A 7,777-nucleotide genomic window follows, 5' to 3' on the forward strand; every position below is an offset into this window, starting at 1 on the left:
GACACCATTTCTATCCCCTGGCTAATAGCCTTTTATGGACCTAACCTCCATGAAATTATCTAACATATGGCCCAATGGCTGATGGCCTTGCAGAGAAAGGCCACCTCCCCCCTCCTGCATCCTAGACCAAGTCAGAGCCAAGGTCAATGAATTGCAGGAGGGGTATGTGAGGGCCTGTGAGGGCAGGTCCCGCTCTGGGGAAGCACCGCAGCGCTGTGCATACTGTGAGGAACTGGACCGAATCCAGTGTGGGAGCCCCTGTCTCCAGGGAGAGTTGTGGAGTCTGGGATGGAGATACCTGGGCAGCAGCAGCTGCAGCTTCAGGATGACAACGCTGATGGGCTGCCACTCCAGGAGACGCAGGAGGACTCCCAAACGTCTTCAGGCAGCGGGGAGGGAACATCAGGTGAGTGCTGGGAGGTTGCAACACACAGGACATGTCAACACTTGCATCCTCTTTCCAGAGAGGGATGCAAATGGAGACATTCGAAATTCTAAATGGAACCAGGATTTAAATATCCCGCGCTATATTTGCATAATCGTATCTGGGCGCTATTTCGAAATACTTTATTATGAAATAAAAAACAACGTTTAGATGCAGTTATTTTGGGAGAAAACCCTTCTTCCGAAATAACCCTTAAACACTCCCCTCTGGTCTGGACCTAACAGCAGTGTCAGCGTTTGCTAGTCGGGGCTCTGCCCAGCACCTGCACAGAGGGAGATGGCAACTGCGGGACGCCCTGGCCAACTGTCCCAGTGTCTCACAGCAGAAAAGACAGCAAAAGAGGCCAATGCAAACAGCCCCCTGGCAGCGAGGGAGTCAGCACGTCGGTGGGTGGGGCAGGGAGCTGGGGGGCAGAGCTAGGCTCTAACTCACTGGGTGCCCTTGGCCCATTCAGTGAATATCTCCCTGGCTCTATGGCCCTGTCTGTACAGCAGGGACAGCAACACTCACAGGCCCACAGGAGGAGGCTGGTTTGATGCTTCACCCCATGGCCCAGCAAGGAGCCCCCAGGCTCCCCCTGTGTTCTGGGAGCCAGGTTTGCTGTGTGAATTCTGTGGGGCAGGTGAGGTGAGGCCTAGGCACTGGGATTAGTTACCAGTTTCTCTGGCCTTGGGGGCATTGCTAAGCTCACAGCTGTGGTGGCCGAGTGGTTAAGGCGTTGGACTAGAAATCCAATAGGGTTTCCCTGTGCAGGTTCAAATCCTGCTCACAGCGAGGCCTGCGTTTTGGCCACACTCCTACCCAGGGCAACAAGCTGCACAACCCCTGAGCCACTCTCCCTGTCCCCAGTCAATCCCTTTCTGCGCCTTCCAAGAGAGACAGGGGCCATGTGCCTCATTATGGGTTCCTGAGCTCTAGGGAAACTCTCAGCTCCTGCAGCCTCTGCCCCTTGCTCAGCACCCCATGGCTCAGTCCTACCCCGGGGGCTGCCCTGCTCTAGAGTGTGATAGGAGTTGAGTGAGAGGATGAAACATCTGGGCCTGCCCCCAAAGGTCCATCCATGAAGGGCAGAAATGTTGGGGATATGATGTGGGTCACTCCTCCCGAGGCACACAGCCCCCCCCCCCCGCCCTGTGTTGGGAGCAAAGGGTCTAGAGAAGTATTGGGGGGGGGGGGTCTTGTTCTCTGCTCTTTCTCTGCCTTGGCCAAAGAATTAGTAACAGAATATTTGTCCAAGTTTATGTACAGACAAAAACTAACTTAAGCATTTTTCTGTGGGGTAGTGATTATCATGTTTGCTTAATGTCCAAAAGGCTCCTAGTTCAAAGCCAAGCAGAAATGGGGGACAGGGAGGTTCTGGTCTGATTTGTGTCTCCCCAGGTAAACCCAGGTAAACACAGCTCCTGCTGCTTGGGATAAGCCCAACTCCCAGGCTGAGTAAACCAAGGAACAGCAGGAGCCCTGTCCTAGAAAGAGAGGTACGGACCAGTGTGTGTATGGCCCAGACAGACAGCCCCAGGCTGGGAGAGCAGAGCTGCCCAACAGCTCTAGTGCTCCTCAGCCCCCAGGAGGGCACATTGGTGCTAACAACATGCTCATGTGATGCCACATTCCAGCCAGGCCCACACAGAGTGTTTCTTGTGGTGTCACCTGATTTCCTGCAAGTGCAGCCCTTGTACCTGCCCCCTGGAAGAATAGAGCCCCAGGCTGTAGCTCAGCTTTCATTCTACCAGGCAGTTTGTGAGGGCAGCTCTAAACAAACCCATTAACTTGAAATTATTAGCCCCTACTAACACATGCTAAAGCCTGGGATTGAACCAGGGACCTTTAGATCTTCAGTCAAACGCTCTCCCAATTGAGTTACTTTGGCTGTGGTAAAAGGCCTGTCTGGCCTGTAATTCTCTGTCCAGGATGTTTGGCCGCATGTCGTCATGCCCTGCCCAGGAAGGCCAGACTGGCCTTTCCACAGCGCCCCTCCCCCACAACCCAGAGCCAAGGTTCCCTCTAAGCCAGGCCTGGGCAATACAGGCCAGCGGGCTGGATCCAGCCCATGAAGCCACCCAACATGGCAGCAAGAAGCCTCAGGCAGATTCCCTGCTCGCCCTGCCCCCACGCACAGCTGAGAGAAGGGGCTGCTGGGCCCTTTGTGTCTCTCAGCTGTAGAGGAAAAGGCTTCATGCCTGGGCCCTGCTCCAGGCTTGTTTGTGGCCAATGGGAACTGCCTGCTTGAAGCCCTGGCCAGTCCCCACAAGCTCTTATTCACCCAGACGTGTGACCTGTACCCCCTGTGCAGGGAAGTGGCTGCCTGAGAAATGTGCTTGGCTGCTGGGAGTGTCTCCCACTCAGAGCCTGCCTCTGGCACCCCAGCCCCTCCCTTCCCTCAGCCCACTGGCCCTCCCTGTGATGTAAGAGTGCAAAGACCAGGAAGATTTCATGAGTAGAGATGAGGGTGGTTTCCGTGACTGGGAATTGAACCCAGGCCACAGCAGTGAAAGTGTTGAATCCTAAACACTAGACCACAAGGAGCTGATGTGTTTGCTGAGAAAAGGGGCTGCTGGGAAATTAGTGTCCCTGCTCCCTGCACAATCCCATTGGCTGGTTTCTGGCTATGGGAAGCACCATCCCCCCTCCACTCAGGCTCCTATTCACCGACCCACATGGCCCCTGCCGCCTGTGTGGGGGCAGGGCAGGCTGCCTGAGAAATGTGCTGGGCTGCTGGCCGGGAGTGAGCCAGGTGAGTCTCCCACCCAGAGCCTGTCTCTGGCACCCCAGCCCCTCCCTTCCCTCAGCCCACTGGTACCCCACATAAACCAAACCCTCTGCCCTTCTCTTGAACCCACACCCCTCCCAGATCCTGCACCCCAACCTCCTGCCCCAGGTCACAACCCAACCCCCTGCAACCATTCATGCAGCCCAGTCCTCTGCCCCAAGCTCTTGTCTGCACCAACCTGCATCCCAGACCCTCACTTCCTCCATTAATAGCATGGAAAAGTGCAGCCCTGGGAGCGCTTCCCCATCAAAAGTCATTGCCCAGCCCTGCTCTAAACTGTGCAGCAGCCCAGCCCCACAGCGGCCATGTCTCCCCAGAGCCCTTAGGCTGGCACCAGGGAGGCCTGAGTCCAGGTAGTACCCAGCAGAGGCAGAAGGAAGAGCTGGGACATGGGGGTGGGGCCGGGGGCCATTCTAAAAGGCTGCAGGCGCCGTTAGACCCTTTTGTCCTTCCCTGTCTCACCCCAGCGCTGAGCAACATTCAGTGTCAGTCTGAGCATCCGTCCTGCTCTGAGACGTGTCTCTGTGGCAGGAACCTGCCCAGGCGGCTCTCGCAGTGAGGCCCCTCCCTGGCAGCACCGAGCAGTGAGAGCTGAGTGAAGGGGAAGGCAGGCCCAGGGGGAGAAGGCTCCATGACTGTGTCAGAGGGAGGCTCTGCCCTGGCCAGTGGGGAATCGTTGCCTCTCTGAGGGGCCCAGGCCTGGTGGGTCATTTCCCCAGGTTACTGAGTGGGGGCTGGAGCCAGTTCTGGGTTGTCTCCTTCAACAACCAAAGCGAACCAATGGATCTTGTGCTGAGCTGACTCTGCGCTGGGCTAGTGCTGTGTGTGCCACAGAGCTTCCTGCAGGGCTGTCTGCATGGGAGAGGGGAGGGGCAGTTTGAGTCACCCAGATCTGCCCCTTCTGAAAATGGCAAGTGTTGTCTTAGCAGTGAGGGAGGGGTGGGAAGGAGTCTGAAGTAACCTCTTGGGTCACAGCTGCTGTAACGTGGCAGTGAGGCAAGAAAAATGACTAGGTAGTTGTCACGTGGAAGTTGAGGCTGGTTTCCTAACCCAGGCCACAGCAGTGAGAGTGCTGTATCCTAACCACTAAACCACCAGGGACACATGAAGTGTGCTTCTTTGCTCACCTCCACTAGCCTTTCACAGGCCATTTTCTGTCCACTTCAGGATGGGTGGTGGGGGGAGGGGCGTCCATTCTCCCTTGCCCAGTGGGGACAAGAACAACCACATAGAACATCAAAGCAGCCAGACTGGGCCATGCCAGTTACCCAACTAGCCCAGGATCCTGTCTCAGGACAGCAGCCAAGTTCATTGTCCCGAGGGAATCCTCAGGACAGACAGTTATTAAATGATCCCTCCTGTCACCCATTCCCAGCTCCTGGAATACACCAGCTAGGGACACCTGCCCTGTCCATCCTGGTGAAATGCCATTCATTGTGGCCCCTCGGGCTTCCAAAGTTGAGCAGCTCTGCATTAAGGGTTCTTATTAATGTCAAGAACCTCAAGCAATGTAAAGCCAGAGTGTGATGGAACTGGAAAGGAAAATATTGCTAGTAGAAGGAACTTTTTCCAAGGGGGTACTTGGAGTTGGACCAAAGACTACTTGATCTGCCATCAAACACTCTACCACTGAGCTACACCCTTGCAAAAGTAGAGAGCTGCAGCCAGTGTTGGGAATTGGGTAGGGAACAAGAGGCTTTTTTGCAACACACCTCTCAGGTGGGAGGGACCCTCACTGACCCAGGATTGTGACTGGTGCTAACAAGGGATTTGCCCTGAAAGCAGCACAGCTGGGGCAGGACAGAGACTTCTGAGAGATGAAGGGGCTGGAGGGAAGCCAGGAGAAGAGGCCAGCCTGAGAGTTGAGAGGCCCAGGTGCCCCCGTGGGCTGTCAGCTGTAGGTGCCATGGTGCAAGGGGCAGCACTCGGGACTCTGAATCCTCCAAGATGAATTCAAGTCTCAGTGGGACTGGCTGGGCTGGTTACTACAAGGTCCTCGCGTTTTATGTGCTTTGGTTTCCTTGCTTTAGGGACAATGGAGACAATTTTGTTCCTCCTGCTGGGTGTCTGAGGCCACTGGAGCTTGGTCTCCAGACTGAGCAGGTGGGTGGGAGGGGTCTGATGCCGTCACAGCTGCAAGGCAGGTCACCCACCTGGCCCCTGAGCTCAGCCCATGTGGGCGACAGCCAGACAGTGTGAGTGGAACAGAGGGTTTGGGCTGGAAGGGGGGTTGTATATTTGGGGAAGGATCCTGAGTCCTGGCTCCCAGCCACGCGTCTTGGCACAAAGACCAATGGCCCCTGCACAAAGCGCATTGTGGGAATAAGAGTTGGGGCAGCAGGAAAAGAGCCAACCCCTCAGCACCAGCAAGTCAGTGGGAGAAGATGGGAGTGAATCCTGCTACCTCTCACTTGCAAAGGCAGCACTTTTCCAATGCAGCTAATTCTGCCCCACCTGCAACCTGTCTCCAGTGCTCCTGCCACTGCCTGGCCCAGGAGGGCTGGTGTCCAGCAGCTCTCTGCCCCAGCGTGGCTGGCTTTTGGGGACAGCAAGTAGGAAGTGGGGCTACTGGACCCACTTAGCCCCCTGGCTGGCTCTGCCAGAGAAAGACACACAAGGATTTCCCCTAGCATTGATCCCACTACCTCTTACATGCTAACAGAGCACACTACCATTTGAGCTAATACCCCTGCTGCATTAGTAGGGGCCTTCTTGGAGACTCTTTCCTTCTCCACAGGGACATCTGCCTTCTAGGTTAGTTAGTTGTGGGAAAGGGGAAGGCTCCGAAAAGGCCACAAGGGCAACTCTCAAGGAGACTCCCTGCAGCAAAGCCATGGGGGTCTCTGAGATGGCCCCTGCTCTGCAGCCTGTCCCACCTGGCCATTGTCATGGACTCTCTGTGAGGTCATCATCTCCCAACCTCCTTTAGCCAATAAGCTGAGGTGATGCAAAAGACCCTTGTGATGTCACTGCCACACCCACCCCTGCCCTCCAGGGCTAATGTCCTGCCCCAGGCAGCCCCTTTGCATGGCTGAGCTGCTCCCAGGGGTGAAAGTGACACATTTCTTACAGGGACTGTTCTATTGAGCACCACCCTTCAGGTGGGGGAAGGCTCAAGGCAAGAAGTTGGGGGAGGGGTTGTAATAGGACAGTACCTGTAAGAAAATGTGGATTGGAGTGTTGGAGGCTCAGGGATTTGGGGAGCATGTGAGTGTGGTGGGGGGATCAGGGCAGGGGTAAGGATGTGGAAGGGTAGACAAGTCAGGGCACAGGATTAAGGATGTGAGGGAGGATTGAGTCTTGTCACCTCCCTGGGAGAGACTCCTGGGGCATCCGTCAGCCACCCTGGCTGCCCGCTGCGAATGAGCAACCAGCTCTAGCAGTTAAAGTCTCGGATGGTATGAGGTCTCAGTGGTGACTAACCCATTTACCCATCCCTGTCTCTAGCTACATCCTGTTACCGGCGGGGGGGGAAGGGGGGGGGAGGTCAGGATTACCTCGGCGACAGAAATCGTGAGATGATGCCTGGGTAGTGATGGGTCAGGCTCACCTTGGCGACAGAAATCACACCCCAACTCGCTCCGGCTGCCTGGTTGTGCCTCAAGCCCTCCTGCTCTACCCTTGCTCATGATGCCCCAATCGGTGGCCCACACGAGCACAGGGGGGATGATTGCAGTGGTGCAACAGGTTTGGTTCGCCCCACATTTTCCTGCTGTGGCAGCACAGTACTTGCTCTATCTGTTTAGCTCATAACATTGGACAAAGGGTAAAAACTAAAATTGCAGCACCCTCCACCCCACACTGTGGGGACCCTTTGTGAATTTACAACTGGGTAACTCATTTAACAAGACAACAGCATTTACACTGTGTGTACCATCCACAGTCCAGTTGAACTACTTGTCTTGTGAAACGAGTTGCCCAGTTACTGTCTAAAGAAAGAGGCACTCCGAACCGGGGGAATTAATTCTCTGAGGAGTTTCTTGGCAACCATATGTTTATAAGGTATCAGCATGTTTATAAGGATAAGCTTCTACCCATCCCGAAAACATATTAATGATTACAAGAATGTACTCATATCCACAAGATGTAGGCATTTGTACAAAATCCATTTGTAAATTCACAAAGGGTCCCCACAGTGGGGAGGGGGAGGGTTGCTGCAATTTTAGTTTTTCTATGCCACAATCAGCCCTGGGCTTACACACAGATGAGGCTCCAATCTCTCCAACCCTGAGCAGACGCACCCAGTTCCAAACAACCAGCCATGAATCCCTGGTCAATTTATACTTTAGATCCGTGGTCCCCAACCCGGTGCCCACGGGCGCCATGGCGCCCGCTGGGCTCTTTACATGCGCCCGTGGAGCAATCTGGGCTGGCAGGTGCCAGCCTCGGGCGCATGGCCGGTCCCGGCCCCGGGGGCGCTGTTACCCACCAGCTCTGTGATTATTGGGGAACCAGAACATGGTCACCTGTCAGCCTTGTGCTCTTGGGGAGTCAGGGAGTGACATTCATGGAAAACCATTCCCTTCCCTCAGGCCTCTGCTAGAATCAAAGACAAAGCAATG

At 55.2% G+C, this 7,777-nt stretch overlaps 2 non-coding genes across 2 annotated transcripts; one reads left to right on the plus strand and one right to left on the minus strand.

Moving 5' to 3' along the window:
* Positions 1–1,137: 1,137 nt before the first annotated feature.
* Positions 1,138–1,219, plus strand: TRNAS-AGA (transfer RNA serine (anticodon AGA)). The gene has a single exon. It is a non-coding gene; the product is annotated as a tRNA-Ser (tRNA).
* A 1,023-nt stretch (positions 1,220–2,242) lies between these two features.
* TRNAF-GAA (transfer RNA phenylalanine (anticodon GAA)) lies at positions 2,243–2,315 on the minus strand. Its single transcript has one exon. It is a non-coding gene; the product is annotated as a tRNA-Phe (tRNA).
* Between the last annotated feature and the right edge of the window lie 5,462 nt (positions 2,316–7,777).

The sequence above is a fragment of the Pelodiscus sinensis genome, unplaced genomic scaffold, assembly GCF_049634645.1.
Source record: "Pelodiscus sinensis isolate JC-2024 unplaced genomic scaffold, ASM4963464v1 ctg35, whole genome shotgun sequence".
NCBI classification, from domain to species: Eukaryota; Metazoa; Chordata; order Testudines; family Trionychidae; genus Pelodiscus; species Pelodiscus sinensis.